Here is a 19,595-nt window from a genome sequence, read left to right as displayed (position 1 = left end):
AAAGAGATCTCACTTTTGATTTTTCTTTCCTATGGGGTAGTCTGGTTTTGGAAGCTTGACTCCAGGGAATAGATCAGAAGTGATGCCCTGGACAGATTCACAATGACTGAGACGTTAGTGAATATTAACTGGAGAACTACACATACATTTTAATGACTGCATTATTTGTGGTATATGTATAAAGTACTGATACAGACGTTGTACCTCAAATAATGGAAGGTCATGAACCAGACATTTCGGGAGGTTAACATCAATAATAGATCTCAGCAACAGAATATCTTCATTCTCCTCTGGAAGCTTCAGCTGTGACATGTTAAACACAGGAAGAGAAAGAGGCTTGACACTCAATAAAAGATTTGCTTGATCCATCACTTTTCCAGGGTCTCAAGGGGGAGAGTGGCATTCAGCCACATTGTCTTCGCTTATTCTTTACCATCACAGTCATTTGCAACTCAGACCTGAGGGGTTTAGAGCATGCCTTTGACTCCAGAAGTAATTTCAAAATGGCAAAAGAGTGCACTCTCGGGTGTGATGGTGCAAAGATTGCTGTGAAAATGACTCGGGCGAATTCATTTCTGATAACAGCAGAGATGACACAAGCAGGCGCTATTCAAATTTGGCAAAACAAGAGAAGCGAGTAGGAGCTGCAAGGTCAGGTTCCTCCTCTGCCTATTTCAGCTCTGTGAGATTCGTTTTTGTGGCTTTAATATTTCAGCGTCCTTATTGTCACACTATAAACACATTCCAGTAAAATACAAGTTGTCACTCCTTTCTTGAGTGCCTGTCCTGTTCTATACACACAATATTTAGTTATTTAGGCCAGTGACTAGTCCCAATGCTAGAAACATGGCTTAAGTGTCTATTTTCAGCAGCACAATGTACATTTAACCTGTCAAAATACAATGAACGCTTTGTTATTGAAGGATGTTGTTATTAATAAGTGTAAATCAAGAATCAGTGTACCAAAGTGCTGTTTCTTGCCCAGCCAGTTAATTTAGATTCTAAAGGGTTCAAGGGAGGGTTGAAATGTTAGCATGATCTCGTTAGTGTTCATAGGATTTCATATATATGTTGAAGTGTACATTTTTGTACATTTGGACATATGCTGTCAAGTACAATATGGTCTTACAGACACATCTAAAATCTAAAACTATAGACGCAACTTTAGAAATATAAAGTCCACAAGAATCCATAGATATGTTTGAGAAGGCAACACTGGCAAAAAGTTAATTATAATTTTACATTTTATTAAACAACAAAAAGGTGTGCTTCTTAATATTTTCGTGGAAACATTTACATTTTTCAGGACTCTGATGAATAGAAAGTTCAAAAGAACAGATTTTATTTGAAAAAGAAATCTGTTGTAACATTATAAATGTCTTTATAGTCAATTTTGATCAATTAAATGTGTCCTTGTTGAATAAAAGTACAAATTTCTTTCAAAACAGTATTAATGCATCGATGTGTCTAGAAACACAAGACTTACGTATTTACGGTTCCCTGTTTACTAACAATTGTTGGACATTAAAAAGTTTTTTGTTTGGTCAGAAGCTGCTAGCAGCTTTCTTATTTGCAGCCACAAGATGCCAAACTGCTGCCGTGGTCATTATGTCAACCACTGTGAGTTGGGGATAGCAGAAGTTACTCTTTTATTCTGCACAAACACAGAACAATGGGATTCCCTCCTCCAAATAAATGCAGCTGCCACTCCTAAAACTTTACAGGGAGTGAGTGGCCTGTGTGACTCTGACAGGGGACATGGCTTTTATTCAGATGGTGCAGTCGTATCAGAACAGTAGAGTAAACGGAAAAACAGCATTCATCTTGCTCGAGGCACATTATGTATGCACTGCAGTTGTTCCTTTGACCTGTCTTCTCTGATGGCCTATGGCAGCCTTCAATGCTGTTTTCAATGACTGAGTGTCGGTAAATGAGAGCTGTATGAGGATATTCCCTTGCGTATACTAAATATGGTTTTAGGTGCAAGAGTAATAAATCAAAGATCAAGAAATGAGCTCAGGTAGGGCCACCTATGAACATGAAAATCACTGTGTTCTGGCGTTGCTTCAGGGGATCTGCTCATGCTGAAATTAGCCTTCTCTATGGTGCTCTGTGCGCAAGCCTTGACTTTCTGTCTAGCAGTCAAATGAAATTATAGTATAACACATGACAACAGCAGTATTGTTTTGACATTTCAATCTGGAAAGTGTGGTGTTTGAAATCATGCTTCATCATGTTCTGTTCTTTACACCTTAGAGGTGATGAGAGAGAGAAGGAGAGAGAGAGGGGGATGGTGGGGGTAATGATTGGAGCACAGAATTCTTTAGGGTCACACAGGTTTTAGCAAACTTCTCAGTTTCAATAGTTTGTGTTTTTCACATATCTGCAATTCTCCAGGCTGCTGAATTGAGTGTGAACACTATTTATTTATTCAATGTCAAATTCATTTGACTTTGATCCACTGGTGAAAAGTGGCGAGAGGGAGAGAGGAGAAGGAGCATGCAATGAGAATTGAGATGAAGTGGAAATGTTTCACTCCTCTGACCCTTGGTAGCTCTGTGCTGATAACAGTGGCAGGCAAAAAGGAACTGAGCCAATTGCAGTTTGGGACTCATTCAGAATTGCTTTAACAAGTTTATGAAGCGCTCAGAAACAGTGGCTCAGCAGGAGCCAAAACATCAAGCTAAATTATGCTTGTTTAATCAAAACAACAAAGGCCTTCACATTCACACATTCAAAGACAAAATGAAATCTGAATCTTCAAATCACGTCATTAAAGATTCAGCCCATGAATGTTGCAAATAAAGGGCCATGATTTTAAATGCAATTGTAAAAACCACAGAGTAGTTCTCTTGTGACTTTAATCAGTTAGACTGAATCACAAATTAGTGCACACACACACGTGTATCATATATGTATATTGTTTTTTTGGGGGGGGGTTTGCAGATACAGGTCCTACCTTCAGGTTCCCTGCAGCAGTCAGAACAGATTTGACAGCCCTCATGCCGTAATCATAGTGGTGCTGGGAAGAGAGCTGCTCAGAGCACAATCTATATGTAGCTACAATCTTCACTGAGAGCGGTCGTGCTCTGACAAATCCACAGGAGTACAGCACAATCTCAGCTATCAGAGCATAGTCTGGCACCATAATAGCTACTGTCCGGAAGAGAGCCTGCAGGAGACAATTACACAACATTCACAATCACAGAACAAGCACTATATGCTCCAATAAAACAGGACAGAAACACATAGTGAACAGTGACAGCAAGAAAAAAAGAAACATTATAAAAACACTATCAATTCACAATAAGTGCAGAAAGCATTTAATCACATCGATAATAAATAATCAATTAAGAGTAAAAATAATAATCACAATATATTCCATAACACTTTGCATTACATCATTTTTAGGTTACATACAGTATATTACATGTACATTTACATATTAAAATAATGTTTTAAATAATACATAAACCACATTTACTGTGTTTCCAATTTTTTATCCCTCTGGGAAAAAATGAATACAGGGCATGTAATTGGCTGAAGTATGACACACTCAAAAAATATGCACATTCCGTAAGCATAGAAAATCAGTGAACTTGGTTCTCTACATGCCTTCAGTTTGTCAGGTAATTTAGAGTGTCCTGCATATCCAGGGTTCATGGTGATAAAGACAGCACAAGCAGGGTTCAGTTTCAGCTCTGTGCCCTCAAACTGCAGCATCTCAGCATGGGCAGAAAAACCTGCACAGAAAAAAATTTCACAATCACAGAACAAGCACTATATGCTCCAATAAAACAGGACAGAAACACATAGTGAACAGTGACAGCAAGAAAAAAAGAAACATTATAAAAACACTATCAATACACAATAAGTGCAGAAAGCATTTAATCACATCGATAATAAATAATCAATTAAGAGTAAAAATAATAATCACAATATATTCCATAACACTTTGCATTACATCATTTTTAGGTTACATACAGTATATTACATGTACATTTACATATTAAAATAATGTTTTAAATAATACATAAACCACATTTACTGTGTTTCCAATTTTTTATCCCTCTGGGAAAAAATGAATACAGGGCATGTAATTGGCTGAAGTATGACACACTCAAAAAATATGCACATTCCGTAAGCACAGAAAATCAGTGAACTTGGTTCTCTACATGCCTTCAGTTTGTCAGGTAATTTAGAGTGTCCTGCATATCCAGGGTTCATGGTGATAAAGACAGCACAAGCAGGGTTCAGTTTCAGCTCTGTGCCCTCAAACTGCAGCATCTCAGCATGGGCAGAAAAACCTGCACAGAAAAAAATTATATATGCATCCAAACCTAAACTAAAGAAATCTCATTAGATTGATAGATTTATGCAATTTAAGCATCCTAACACTTGATTGACTGGGCTCATCAAGTTCAGATGTAGGCATCTATTAAGTTTGATAGCATATGGGAAAAAAATTCTGTAGCTCCATTGATTGAACCTTAAAATCCATTGACAACACAGTTGACATTTTAACTCAAAATGTGCGCACAAACACGCACCTCTCTGGATGGTTAGAATTTGCTGAGCCACCACTGAAAGCACTTCCAGATCAATACGGTTGAACTCGTCAAAGCAGGCCCAGGCATCAGACGACAACAAGCCCTGGAAGAGACCAAGTATCTTTACCATGACTTTAAGCAAATGTAGTCTGTACACTCCTGTGCTGCAAGATAACTGACAAAGGGTGAGCAGGATGACATTAAAACGCAAACCCTTTGCAATTCTAAGCTCTCTGATTAAGATACAGCTGTCGTTCCCTGATAGTACCGAGGCTGTATAGCAAAAGCATTGCAATCTTTGCTAGCATACCAAACTAAAAGGAAAACTAACATGCCTGTTAAATATTAGATATAGTGCAGTCTAAACGTCTAAGACCACTAGAGAAAATAATTCTATTGTGCTTTTATCTAAAATTGTCTAATACAATATTTTGAAATTAACATTCATTTTAGAATGTCTTAGTATTTGTTATGTTCCTCTTTTGATTTACTGACAGCAGAACTAAAGCTAACATGAACTCCAGACTTATTTATGTATTTATACAATTAACATGGTCATTCTTATAATGAACTAAAAAGTTATCAAAAATAATAAAACTTTTATTTTATTTCCAAGTTTAAATATAACTAAAGTCTTAGATCATGCAGATTTTTGGACTCCCCCATGGTATTTCCCCCAGAGTAATGTCTAACTGAACTCTGTATTTAGAAAATGCTCTATTTAATTAGACATATTTTTGTATTTATTTCATTATGTACTATTATTTCAAAGAGTTCGTAACCCCTTTCTACAAGCAAACACTGTTTCTCTTCAGCAACAATTCTGGCCTTCTGTTACTATAGTAACCAGTAATGGTCATGTCAGTCAGTGCTGGGCTGTTCTGTTTGAGAGGGTTTTTCTAAAGACACATGGTCAATGACTTCATGTGTGTGTTATTTAACTTAGTCATAATTTTATATTAGTCTTTTCCACTAAGCTAATGCCAAATACTGTTATATTATTATATGTTCTTTTTTTTCAATATAATACCTTTTGCTGTGAGCTGAATAATTCAGATTTACATACAACTGGGCTAACTATTCATGACATGCATCATAATTACAGACTCCGTAACACTAACCTTAAAGAATTTGCCCAGTGCAATGTAGCCCAGGCCATCGGAGCAGTTGAAGAGTCCACACTGCTTAGATAGGGCTTTAGCCAAATCTTTGGTGGTTTCGGTCTTGCCGGTACCTGAAGAACCTTCTGGGGCTCCGCTAAGATGTAAGTGTAAAGCTCCGAACAGAGTTCTGGTAAAGAAGGCATGCATGACTTTAAGCAAATGTAGTCTGTACACTCCTGTGCTGCAAGATAACTGACAAAGGGTGAGCAGGATGACATTAAAACGCAAACCCTTTGCAATTCTAAGCTCTCTGATTAAGATACAGCTGTCGTTCCCTGATAGTACCGAGGCTGTATAGCAAAAGCATTGCAATCTTTGCTAGCATACCAAACTAAAAGGAAAACTAACATGCCTGTTAAATATTAGCTATAGTGCAGTCTAAACGTCTAAGACCTCTAGAGAAAATAATTCTATTGTGCTTTTATCTAAAATTGTCTAATACAATATTTTGAAATTAACATTCATTTTAGAATGTCTTAGTATTTGTTATGTTCCTCTTTTAATTTACTGACAGCAGAACTAAAGCTAACATGAACTCCAGACTTATTTATGTATTTATACAATTAACATGGTCATTCTTATAATGAACTAAAAAGTTATCAAAAATAATACAACTTTTATTTTATTTCCAAGTTTAAATATAACTAAAGTCTTAGATCATGCAGATTTTTGGACTCCCCCATGGTATTTCCCCCAGAGTAATGTCTAACTGAACTCTGTATTTAGAAAATGCTCTATTTAATTAGACATATTTTTGTATTTATTTCATTATGTACTATTATTTCAAAGAGTTCGTAACCCCTTTCTACAAGCAAACACTGTTTCTCTTCAGCAACAATTCTGGCCTTCTGTTACTATAGTAACCAGTAATGGTCATGTCAGTCAGTGCTGGGCTGTTCTGTTTGAGAGGGTTTTTCTAAAGACACATGGTCAATGACTTCATGTGTGTGTTATTTAACTTAGTCATAATTTTATATTAGTCTTTTCCACTAAGCTAATGCCAAATACTGTTATATTATTATATGTTCTTTTTTTTCAATATAATACCTTTTGCTGTGAGCTGAATAATTCAGATTTACATACAACTGGGCTAACTATTCATGACATGCATCATAATTACAGACTCCGTAACACTAACCTTAAAGAATTTGCCCAGTGCAATGTAGCCCAGGCCATCGGAGCAGTTGAAGAGTCCACACTGCTTAGATAGGGCTTTAGCCAAATCTTTGGTGGTTTCGGTCTTGCCGGTACCTGAAGAACCTTCTGGGGCTCCGCTAAGATGTAAGTGTAAAGCTCCGAACAGAGTTCTGGTAAAGAAGGCATGTTGAAAAGGTGCAGCCAGGGTTTATGTTAACAACAACAACAACAACAAAAAACATTTACTGAATTTAATAATATTAACAGATAATTCAGAATGTTTCATTTTGAGGTGAAACAACGGCAACACTTTAGTATAGGGACCAATTCTCACTATTAACTAGTTGCTTATTATAAACATGTTGGCTGTGTATTAGTACATATAAAGCACATATTATACATTTCTGCGTGACCATATTCTACATCCTTAATCCTACCCAATACCTAAACTTAACAACTATCATACAAACTATTAATAAGCAGCAAATTAGGAGTTTAGTTATCAGCTGAGAGCGCGGAGAGCCGCGCTGAAACATCGATGCTGTTCAGTTGCTTTGACACAATCTGTATTGTTAAAAGCGCTATATAAATAAAGGTGACTTGACTTGACTAGTTGGCTGAGCCATTCAAAGTTGGTCTCACCATCCACACCCTTCTGTACCAGAGAGGCCAACAAGTCCCGGCGTGAACGTCAAGCACCACCAGCGCTCCAAGTGTTATTTGGTTCTGTTTGGACAGCTTGCCACGCACCAGAGTCACAATGTCATCTCTCTGAGTATTGTTCTGCTTGAGATAGGCCTGAAGAGCCTGATTCAGAACACAGATTTTAAAAAAATGTAGTGATAATGTATAGTAAGACAGCCATTATTGTAAATAAACCCATCAGAAAAAAGAAGGCATGAAAATAGCACAGCTATGTGGACAACAGTCTAGTTAAGCAGGTCTCTATGCACACATATTTAGTAGAATGCTATGAATCACCAATAAGAATGAAGTATTCTGGAGAGCTGTGCAATAAAAGATTATATTGCTATGTATAACATACCTTTGGCCCCTTTGCAATGGCTTTATGAATGTCCTTTTTCCCATAAACCTGTGGCACATAGAGCACTGTCTGACCCGGCCAGGCCCTGACCCAACTGATCCTTAGGTCTCTGGGATATGCTTCAAATGCCTCAATCACCTGACAGCCAGGAGTCAAGGGGGCAGTGTGCATTATTATAACTTTTTCGGTTATAGCTTGTAACCATGATCCCAAATTTAAATTGTACTTCTTAGAGCTCCATAATGTTTCATGTAAATAAAGTTGAGATATTTCTGTTTTTAATTTGACATCCAATTAAGTAATTCTGTGGTGTGAAGAGGAAATTTAAGTTTGTGAAAAGAAGGTTGTAAATACATTTGCATTCATTATGCATGTTTTTTAAATAAAAAAAATCAGGATTTTCTTTCACACTGATGTTATAAAGATTTTGTATTTATAAGTAGAAAAAAAAAAACATATAGCCCTAATGCTTCAAAGTGCATCCAAAAATATGAAAAGGTCCAAAGTGGGTGAATGCTTTTTAGAGGCACTGTAAATCATTGACTCTCTCAAAACCCAAAAACTATCATTGTACAGCCACAAACAATTACCTGTGTGAAGGATTTGTCTACAGAACCAATTAATGTACAGGCCAGGCTAAACTAAATCTAATACAAGTAAATTGTTTCCATTTCTGCTATTCAGAAATCCACTGACTCAGAGAAAGTTCATTCATTTCTGTACCTTGTACTGTATATGGAGCGGAGCATGCCACTCTCCAGCTCCAGGAGTCATTTCTCCACCTGCCCACAAGCTTTAGATGTAGAAATGATATCCAGCAGCTCCACTACCTCTCCTTCACTGCTCCTCATAAGAGTGATGTCCAAAACATCAGTGAACACGACATGCAAACCACCATGATTACACCAATTACACCATGATTACGTTTCAGGAACACTTAGATGTTTAGAAATCTCTGGTTCAGAGAAAAAGCAATAATCAAATGTGTAACCCTGTCAGATGATAGCATGGACAACTTTTGTGCTGAATCACGCTGAGTCAGTGACTCTATTAACTTCATTTATTATCACTTTCATGCTCTGGTACTTTGTGACACACTTCTGCAAAACATCTGCTGCAGTTTGGATTTTTTTATTTCTGTGAAGCTAGAATTTCCTCTCAGATGTAATAGAAATGTGGGAAACACAAAAGATGAGTGAGAAGGACACAGGGAGAGCAAGAGAAAGAGAAAGCAAGCAAGAGAGAAGTGGTCAGAACTGGTAATAGAGCAGAAAAGCAAGGCCAGCCAATGCAAACCCACCTAGATTATGAAACCAAAAGCCCTATAGTAGTTCAGCTTGAACTTGCATTTGAGGCATCATCATTAATCATTAAACAAATACCTGGGGTGAAATATAACAAGATTTGCTTATACGTTAAGGGTTGGCACAGGGGAGCCACAGCAGAGAAACTAGGACAGAGTGTCACGGGAAGAAGAAAAAGCACTGTAATTAAATTCCCTCAGTAAATACTGGGTTTTAAGGGGTTAAAATTGGGTTTTCCAAGGCCGAGGTGAAGCTAAATTGCTTTCCATTTGTCCTTCCCTGTTCCTTTTGAGGCCTCACATACTAAATGTCCATGTAGGCAGCAGTGGTTAGGTAGGCGGCGTAACATCAGTGCCCTGGGAGACATGCCTATGGGAAAACATAAGATATATTCATAAATATCACAGGCTTGAGATTAAAGCTCTGCAGAGTGAATGTTGTGCTTATTTCATGTTACAGTAAATTAAATCCAGCCTACATTCTACATTAAGGTAAAAATTATTGCATATGCTAAACCCTCAGAAATCTTGGGACTTTGTAGCAGTTTGAAGATACTGATATCCAATAAATACTACTTCCTAGTTATTTGTTTCACAGATAGGATATGATAAAAAAGACTATGTTCAAAGTATATTTCAGAAGATAAGTTGCAGCAATACAGTTTCACTCCCTGTTATTCCTCACGAAAATTCAGGGGGAAAAAGCATAGCAGCACCACATATCAAAAATGTACCCAAACTTGCAGTTAAACTTAAGGTTTTTTGAATAATTGATATAGCACAGAATGATCTACTATAGTTCTTTCCGGCATTCAGTTATACAGTCTGGCCTTATTATAAAGCAATCGATCAACAAAGCGATCCTAAACAGCAAGAATATTGAAAACAGAAAACTTCAAAAACAGATCCCCTTAACTGCTGACAAACAATATTCCTCAAACCTATAAAACATATTGTTTCCAGAAATGTCTCCTTTAAGCCTCTTTTCCTTTGAGGATATGGAGAAAGTGTGAGATTACTGCAACTCACACCACACTAAAAGTGCAAACCCACAGAAATCCTGACTCTTCAGGATTTAGGAACAGGAACATTAGCTTCAGGAACATTTGTAACTGCACCAGTGGATATGGATCCAACAGAATGATCACTAGTAGTTGACCAATATGGGTTTTTCAATGGTCAGTGCTTATACTTATATTCAGAAAGCATGTTCGCAGATGACAGTTATAATGCCAATATATTGTATACACTATCGTTCAAAAGTTTAGGGTCAGTAATCTATTTCAGATAAATTAATCTTTTAAACTATCTAGACATTAAATAACGCAAAAAAATAATGTATCACCGTTTCCACAAAAAAATTAAAATTAAGCAGCACAACTGTTTTCAACATTGATAATAAGAAGAAATGTTTCTTGGTCATCAAATCAGCATATTAGAATTATTTATAAAGGATCATGTGACACTGAAGACTTGAATAATGGCTGCTGAAAACTATATTGAAATATATTCAAATAGAAAACTGTTATTTTAAATTGTAATATTATTTCACAATATTATTGTTTTTAACTGTATAAATAAATGCAGCCTGAGTAAGTGACTGGTTAGAGACTTCTTTCATTAAAATCGACCCCAAACTTTTGAACACTGTGGACTTAATGATTCAGTGATAGCACTAGATGCCATAACATTACTAAAATGAAAAGAAAAATTAATTTACACAACATTTACTCAAAATTCCCAAAACAATCCATTACCCACTGACAAAGCTATTAGTAAAATTTGGAAATATTTGATCAAATATCAGCCGACCCATAAGTCTGTCATTACGGAGTACTTTCCAAAGCTCCCCTGTACCTGGTTGGATCCTTAGTCTCTGAGAGGATCTCCAGCAGCGCGTCATTGGACAGGAACAAGCAGTGGGGGAAATAGAGTCTCTTCTTCTCCAGGTATTCATTCAGCCCCTTCAGAATGAGTTCCAGCAACTCGTTACTGCTTTTCATCTTTTCTAGCATCTTTTCAATGGCCATGACTGCCAGGACATGCTTGTCCTAAGAGAGAAACACATGTAATGCACAGAATAAATATACCAAATAAATATTTTTAGACAGTTTAAAAGCCATTTAGCTATGTGTTATACAATTCAAATGAATAATATGGGGTAACTAGACTTTTAGTTTTCAGTAAATATGATTGCGGCTTACAAAACGTGTTGCTGTGATGCTAGGTTTGTTGTGAGCAATTTGCAAGGTATTGGCGTGCAGTTCTTAGGTGCTCTAAATGGTTGAAAGGGTGTTCTGGGTGGTTGCTTACAGCTCCAAGCCAATGTTTGGTTATAGCAGCTGATAATATTTAGCTTATGCAACCTAACTAGACGTAATCTTTGTACAGTGTTAAAGAAGTGATATCTAACTTTTTCTCTCTTTCTCCCAGAAAACAACTTATAATGTAAACTTTTTTGTGCCCAAAACATTGATAACTTGCTAGAAAAACATATATATATATATGTTAACAAAGTTAACCAAGTTCTGTTTCAGAATGAAAAATCTTTGTGACTCAGTTTCAATAAATGGTCTGTTTTCACTAGCGAAGACATTTTGAATTCTGAACATATAGTATGTTTTCAAGTACACTGAGCTCTTTTATCTCAAAAGATCAAGGAAAATTTAATTCCTCGTGAAATTTTCCCTTGAATATTAATATAGCTACCAAACCACACAGCACAAGCGAGATGTAACATAAAATTAAAAAAACGTATGTTTACCCATTCTGAGTATAGCTTCGTCTCTACTCGAGGGATCAGACATAAGAATTTCAGCATCAAGTCATACACATTTAGCAGGGTGACTTCAAAGTCTTTGAAATCAGGTTCAAATTTGATAGTATATAGATCCAGCACCAGCCTTAGGACAAACCCTGGATGCTCATACTTCTTCAATGGGGAAAAAAAACATGTTACTTCATAGGCCATGGGGATTTATAAAGGTTGTTAAAATGTAAATAATAAAAGATTCACCGACGCAAAAAAGATTCCACAGTGATATCACATTTAATCTGATCAAAGAAAAAAAAGGTTCAGAATTCACAGTGCTACAGATCTTATAGGGTCCTGGGCGATGAGGTTTGTGTAGTCCTGAATAGACTCCAGTGCCAGGCTTTGGAGCTGGTAGGTCATGAGCGTGGCCAGATAGCTGTAGAAAGACTGCAGTCGAGCAACACTAGTGTTGCTAGGGATCAGTTTGCGCTTGCAACCAAGACAACAGATTTTCTGCACTTCTGGTATCCACCTGTTTGATTCAAAAAAAGAAAAGAAACAATCAAAGTTGCATTGTTTTTGCAGGGTACAGTCTACAAAGCTTACGAAAATTATTTGGATTCTGTTCAGCTGTCGACAACTTTTATTGCATACTGCAATATTGAGTAGTTAGCAAAATCATTCATTGTCAAGTTATTGTCCTCTATCCATAAAAAAATCAACAGATGGCTGGGATGGATCATCAATTCATGCGGTCGCTGATGAATTGACAAGTATATGAAAACAGCTGCGAGTGCTTACTTTTTGAGAAGGATGCGGCACATTCAATGTGTTTACTGACTAACTGCTGAAAGGCAGACAACTCCACAGATTCCTGCTCGTTGTGCAAGACCTCCATGTCAATAAGGCGCAACTTCCTGCAGAAGTGAACAAGACAATATAGACATTAAAGACCCCTTGTGATAAAGAAGTGTGTTTAAAGGGTTCATATGATGGATCGCTGGATCGGCTTTCACCGTGGACGAAGTGGAGTCCAGCCCGAGGTCATCACATGTGGTTGCCGCAAGCCCACCAGCCGCTCCTTCGTCGAATCTGCCGGCCGCGCCGTTCTCAAGCCCGCCGGACGTTCCTTACTCTAGCCCGCCCGCCGCCGCTCACACAAGCCGGCCTCCGCTCACTCTAGCCTGCCGTGTGTGACGTTGTGTGTTTCGTTGTGAAAGTGAAACTACTTTGTTTGGCCTTCCAAAAGAGGACATGACTAGAAATTAACTAGTGGTTAAGTTGTATTTACAACACTCTTCCAGAACAGTTCAACCCAAATATTCAGATGTGTGCAGCACATTTTATGGAGGACCGTTTCCTGATCCTGGGAGAGTAGACTACAATGCCGGCTGTCCTGACTCAAAGACTGTAAGTACGTTTTCATTTAAAGGATTTGCCACTGATGATTCAAACGCGAGTTTTGAGCAGTGTATAGATTCTTTTAGTGATTATATGTGACAGGTACAAATTGTCATTAAGAACTCATCGTTATGCAAATCAAACCCACATAATAATCCTGACGAGAGCACTGCGAAACCGCTCACGATCTCTCTTGGGTTGGACACCACCACAGTGCCTGTAAGAAAGTCCTGAAATCCCTCCATCTTTGGTCCCCACATGCTGTAGACCTCGATGACGAGTCTGCCTGACCCCTGCTCCTTGCACATCTCCTTAAGGGAAGTTGGAAGTATGATGTCACAGATAATATATAATCTGGGTTGCAAATAGTTTCATGTAATATAGTATATATGTTTTTCATAAATCAGAATATATTGTATCTCATACTAGAGAGTAAAGAGCCATGGCTATCCTCTTAAGATGGTCCCTGAAGTCTAAAGCTAGGGCTTGCTTCATGCCACCGAGTTTTTGACCAAACCTGAAAGTCAAAAGCCATACTGTTGGTTGAGAAGACATATTTGGATTTGAATTGTTATTCCTATTATTAGGAATTTGAGTTAGAAGTTAATAGTGTATATCACATCTCTCAAAGTGAAAACCATTCTAAGAAAAGTTATTCATGAGAAAGAAAACACATTCTATTTGCCTTAAATAAAGCTTCACTTTTCACTCACCGGCATCTCCATGTTCAGCACTTTTTTTTTCGTCTTTGCATTGAATATATTGGTCGTTTCACATTTCCTGACATCAGAACCCTGCTGCTCTTTGATCAGTGCATGATGAGCATCTCTCCAGAGGAAGTCCTGCCACTACTAGAGGGAGCGTTTATTTATTTATTTATTTTTTGGTAGACTCTGAAAACATTTTTCATTGTATTTACATTTTCTTGCATTATTGTGTGCATAATTTAACTAGTTAAACGTTCCAAAATGTTGTTTGTTATATATTGTGAACGAACATATTGTTTGCTACTCTGTGTGTGTAGGCCTAATCATAAAACAGAATATTTAATCCAGTATTATTAATATTTAAAAAACTGAATATTTAATTCACTACTAGAGGGAGCGTTTATTTATTTATTTATTTTTTGGTAGACTCTGAAAACATTTTTCATTGTATTTACATTTTCTTGCATTATTGTGTGCATAATTTAACTAGTTAAACGTTCCAAAATGTTGTTTGTTATATATTGTGAACGAACATATTGTTTGCTACTCTGTGTGTGTAGGCCTAATCATAAAACAGAATCTCTAGTGAATTTATTTAAAAAGGAATCATTGTAAAATGTGTATAGTCCCAAATATTTATGTAGGCCTACTAAAGAATTAAAAACGAATTTAAAATGCAAAACCACAAGAAATCCTTACGAGCAACTTTTCTTCATTCAGAAATCTGATCACTCTTTATTTCCCAAAAGACTAACACACAAACGCTTTCTTACACATTTCTCTTCACTCAGGAATGGTTTTAATATTCTGGTTTATTATCTTTTCATATTGTCTGTGTTATCAGCTCTGATTGCGGATGCTATAAGTTCTGCACCAGTGTTGCCAACTAATTTTCAGGGGAAGTTGCTAAAGGAAGATTGATTTGTTGCTAAAAGTTGCTAAATGACGCGATGTCATTGCGCGGTGACATCATTGCGTAATCACGATGCAAAATTGTGTCACTGCATCAAATCTCAGCAAATAAAAAAAAAGTAAACATGTTAATTTAGATGTGTTTATAAAACGATATAAATGCATAATATAATATTAAAATTAAAGAACTAATTTTAAATACAACGTTGAATTATTTAACACTTTCACATTTTTTAACAATTACAATTTAAGTTTATTTGTATTAGCTAGTAAACTAGTAAAACTACTCATTCTGAACGATTATAGATTTAAGCAGTGTATTAGTAGTTCGTATGCTACACTCTTAAGAAAAGTCTGTAAAAATAGGGCAAAATCTATTAATATGAGGGAATTTTCCGTAATTATTATTCACACGTTTTTTTAACTACATTTTAAATTACGCATTGTATTTTGTGTTTTCGGGTTACAATGGATAACGGATAATGTCCTGGAAAATTACTACCTTTTTCATTTTTCTAGATATTTTTCTTACCGTGCACTAACTGATAGTTATATTTATATTAAACTGCACACTTTGTAAATAACATATCTGCACACTAATAAACATATCTGTACATTTATCTAAACAATTACATGTTTTCCTATTCTTCTATTTCTGTATATAGTACATTATTAAATGTTTCTTCTTTTTTTTATATTAGTGTTATATTACATCCCTACTGTGTTATTCCTATGTATGTCTGCACTATGTTTGTACTTTCTTCTGCACTGGAAGCTCCTGTCCTCAAGTCAAATTCCTTGTGTGTGTAAACATACTTGGTAATAAAGCTCTTCTGATTCTGATTCTGATCAACAAACTCAAGTACAAGCTACTAACAAGGTGTATCATAAATGAATAATTATTCAATTATTATTATTATTCAATTAAACAATTGCTAATAGCAGCCAACTTAATTCATGTGAACTGTGTACTGCTAGGCACCTTTGGTTTCCTCTTTTTGTGTCATTTAGATGGAAAATGTGTGCCTTTTTTATCGTTCGAGTCACTTATCAAAAGTTGCTAAATGTTGCCAAATAAATTAAAAAAAATAGCTAAATTTGCTGCTAGGTGCTTTTGGAAGAAAAAGTTGCTAGGGTAGTCTGAAAAGTTGCTAAGTTGGCAACACTGCACTTGTGTTCTGCTGTATGAATAGCCTAATGCTAACGTCGTTAGCGCTCCGGCATCATGCACGTCTGTTTATAAACAAGTGCAACATTCCGTTCGTTTCTTAACAGCTAAAACATTTGAAATAGGCAATTCTGCTTTAAACGAGATTTATGCGTGCATATTTGAATAAAGCAGCAGTTTTAATGCGAGTAAGAGAAGCAGTCACGAAAGATTAAGGAGAAATGTACAGAAAGGCTTCAGTGCAGCGGTAAACGCATGTCAGGATGGCCGAGCGGTCTAAGGCGCCAGACTCAAGGTTCAAACCTTCCTGTGAAGCGGGCTTTCTGGTCTCCGAATGGAGGCGTGGGTTCGAATCCCACTTCTGACAGCTCTTTTACAGTAATCCTTTAAACATTAGGATTTTTCTTTCTTTTTGGGCATTCCTAGGTTCCAGAGGTTTTTTTTTCCCCTTTCAACAAATTTAAATAGAACACTTGTTTTCTATTTAAATGCCTGTGTTTTATTGTTTTACCCTTGACTCTTGAAACTTGAAATCTTAAACCAGTTTTAAATCCTAAAACAAATATAATTATTAAATAATAATAAATCAAATATTAAATAAAAACAATACTTTTTTTATAAATATGAAATCATATAAAATGTCAATTCGACCACAGAATGCTATTAAATACATTTGAGATGTGGTGGAAAAGACCCTGTGGTGGAGAGTGTTCATGACTTTCAAAAAAATAATCAAATGAAATTGACAAAAGAGCGTGAAAAGTGATGTTTTTAGGAAAGGTTATTTTCTAAACGTCCACAAGAACAAAAGTGCCCATATTTTACAAGCACCCAATTACAGAATGAAATTTGACTAAATTGGTATCAGCTAAAAGGGTCTTTTGTGAGAACATTTTGTATTGTCAGGGATTTTAATGTTCAAATTTCAGCTGTGTGTTTTCAAATGTGAGTGATCACATTTTCTGACACCTGAATTAATCCTGTGTAACCATTCAACATAAGAACATAATAGAGTTTGGCAGGTCTCTGTGTTCACACATTGTAATGCTTGTTACTTAATGGAAATACAATGTACAACATCGAACAATATGAAAAATACATTCAAATGCTTTACAAAATGACAGCATATAAAGCATGTCAGTAAACTAAGAACAGTTCGAGAGCTCTGAACACCTGAATTATTTATACTAATATTATACTTTTTATGTCGCTTTAAAATGCAGCGAGGGACATGTAGGAGATTTCATAAATTGATGTCTTGCTGGAGTTTCTTTCGTTTCTGGCACATTTGGGACAGGATTCATCACAGAAGCATGAGATGTGGAAACAGGCTCTGCAGTCTAAAAAATCAAAAGTACAAGGCAACTGTCATTTTATGAACTACAGGAATGGCCTTATATCAGCTTTTACTCTCATTGAGTTCTCATCTTACTACTAAATGATTAAGCACTATAACCCAAGGTGGACAAAAACATTGCTTTTAAATGTCTCAAGCCTTTGAGCATAATTATTAACAAAATGTGTTGATAATACTTGTAGTATGTTGATGTCTGACCTAGGCAGTGGCTGCAGGTGTCTCTCTGAAAAGGGAAAAGCACTTCCTCCCCATGACAGAACTCACAGATAAAGCCTTTGGCCTGTCACAGCTAAAGAACACAGTAGACACAGGGACTGTTAAACACACTCAAACACTTTCTACAGTGGGTGTAGAAAAGAATCCCCCCCCCCCTTTAAAATAATCACATTTTGTTGCTTTGCAGCCTGAAATGAAGACGGACACAGTTTTGGTTTTATCCAGCTGTACACTGTGCAACTAATAACATCCAAGTGAAAGATATAACACTACCATATCAGAAAAACATTTATACAAATAAATAAATAAACAGAATCACTGAGTTGGAAAAAGGATCAGCCACCTCCTAAAAATGACTTGTAAACTCAATCAGGTGTAGCTAATCACCTTCTCAATGGCACACAAAACTATTTGACTTTCAACTGTGATCAGCTGAGGTCATTTTGATCAGCTCAGCATGAAAAGAGATTTCCTGGAGCATTTCAGTCCTTGGTAGTGCAACTGAAGCAAACAGTCAACTTATGGGTGGCAAGGCACTGTCAAAAGATCTCCGGGATAAAGTTGTGGACAGGCACAAGTTAGGAGATGGATACAAAATAGGGATGGGCGTATCGAACCGAAGTATCGATATATCGATACTGATGCGAGTATCGAAAGTATCGATACTGATGTGAGTATCGAAAGTATCGATACTCAAACAATAAATATCGATACTAAGGTGTGTTTTATTTACCAGTGATTTTGTTTATTTAACAAAAAAATTATGCATTTAATTGGACGAATAACCTATGCTAGTAAATTATTGTGTAGGATATAACTATTTTCCTGCTCATCTGAACACACGCAAATGTTGCAAGACAGAACCAACCAGCGTTCACTCACTGCTGACGGTGCATTCAAACAGGGCTGCATTTTCCAAAAGTATCATAAGAAAGCATTAAAGCTTTTGGGAAGGGCAGCCCTGAACAATGCTTATCAGAGGACAGAAGAAACAAAACATATATGTTTGAGTTATTTCACAATAAACAAATTGAAATTAGCCTACATAGTTTGTGCAATTACATTTATTGAATTTGAACGTTGAAAGATAATATTGATCATGTTCTATTCTGTAATGTTAATATAAATCATACACTGTCAAAAAAGGTTGCATTTTATGCGTGCAATAGCCTGTCACTGGCAGTCCCTTATGAAAATGAACCATAGTTTTACTAAAGTTTCCGTAGTTTAACTGTAGTATTTGCAGATTCGAATCATGTGTAAACAAAAAACATATTTGAACCATGTGTAAACAAAAATATAACCTAAGTTACAATTAATGCGTATTGAATGTTAAAATGTGTTTTAAATGTTAATATAAATTTAATATAAATACACTTATAAATATAAATTTAAAGAAAATGTAATTGAAAAAAAAACATGCAGTTAAGCATACAAAAACATTACATTCAGTTTGCACTTAAGTATATCCTAAAAGTAAATGCTAAAGTATATGCTACTGTTTTTCATAAGTGTAACACTGACCAAGAGAGTCAGGCTTTCATCAATGTATAAACTCTGTTACTTCAGCCTGTAAGCGTGTCTGGTAGACGGGGCTCTAGCTGAAGCGATGGTGTTTACTACCGCTGGAGGTAGCCCACCTAGAACTTCTGACTCCAGAGGAGGAGATGGCGGGCGAGTTGAGTCATGCGACGGGAGCGTAGACCGCCCTGGTGGTTGATGTACGCAACAGTCGCAGTGCTGTCCGTACGGACCAGTACGTGCTTGTCATGTAGCAGCGATTTGAAGCGGCGCAGAGCCAGCCATACTGCTTGCAACTCGAGGCAGTTGATATGCCACTGTAGTCGGGGCCCCGACCAGAGCCCCGCAGCTGCATTCCCA

The 19,595-nt window shown here is 36.6% G+C and overlaps 1 non-coding gene across 1 annotated transcript; it reads left to right on the top strand.

The window, feature by feature from the left end:
- Positions 1-16,398: 16,398 nt before the first annotated feature.
- Positions 16,399-16,508, top strand: trnal-caa (transfer RNA leucine (anticodon CAA)). Its single transcript has 2 exons — positions 16,399-16,436; positions 16,463-16,508. It is a non-coding gene; the product is annotated as a tRNA-Leu (tRNA).
- Positions 16,509-19,595: the final 3,087 nt, after the last annotated feature.

The sequence above is a fragment of the Sinocyclocheilus grahami genome, unplaced genomic scaffold (assembly GCF_001515645.1).
Source record: "Sinocyclocheilus grahami isolate Dianchi unplaced genomic scaffold, SAMN03320097.WGS_v1.1 scaffold298.1, whole genome shotgun sequence".
Lineage (NCBI taxonomy): Eukaryota > Metazoa > Chordata > Actinopteri > Cypriniformes > Cyprinidae > Sinocyclocheilus > Sinocyclocheilus grahami.
Note: the sequence above shows the minus strand (reverse complement) of the source record. Positions and strands in the feature narration are given on the sequence as shown.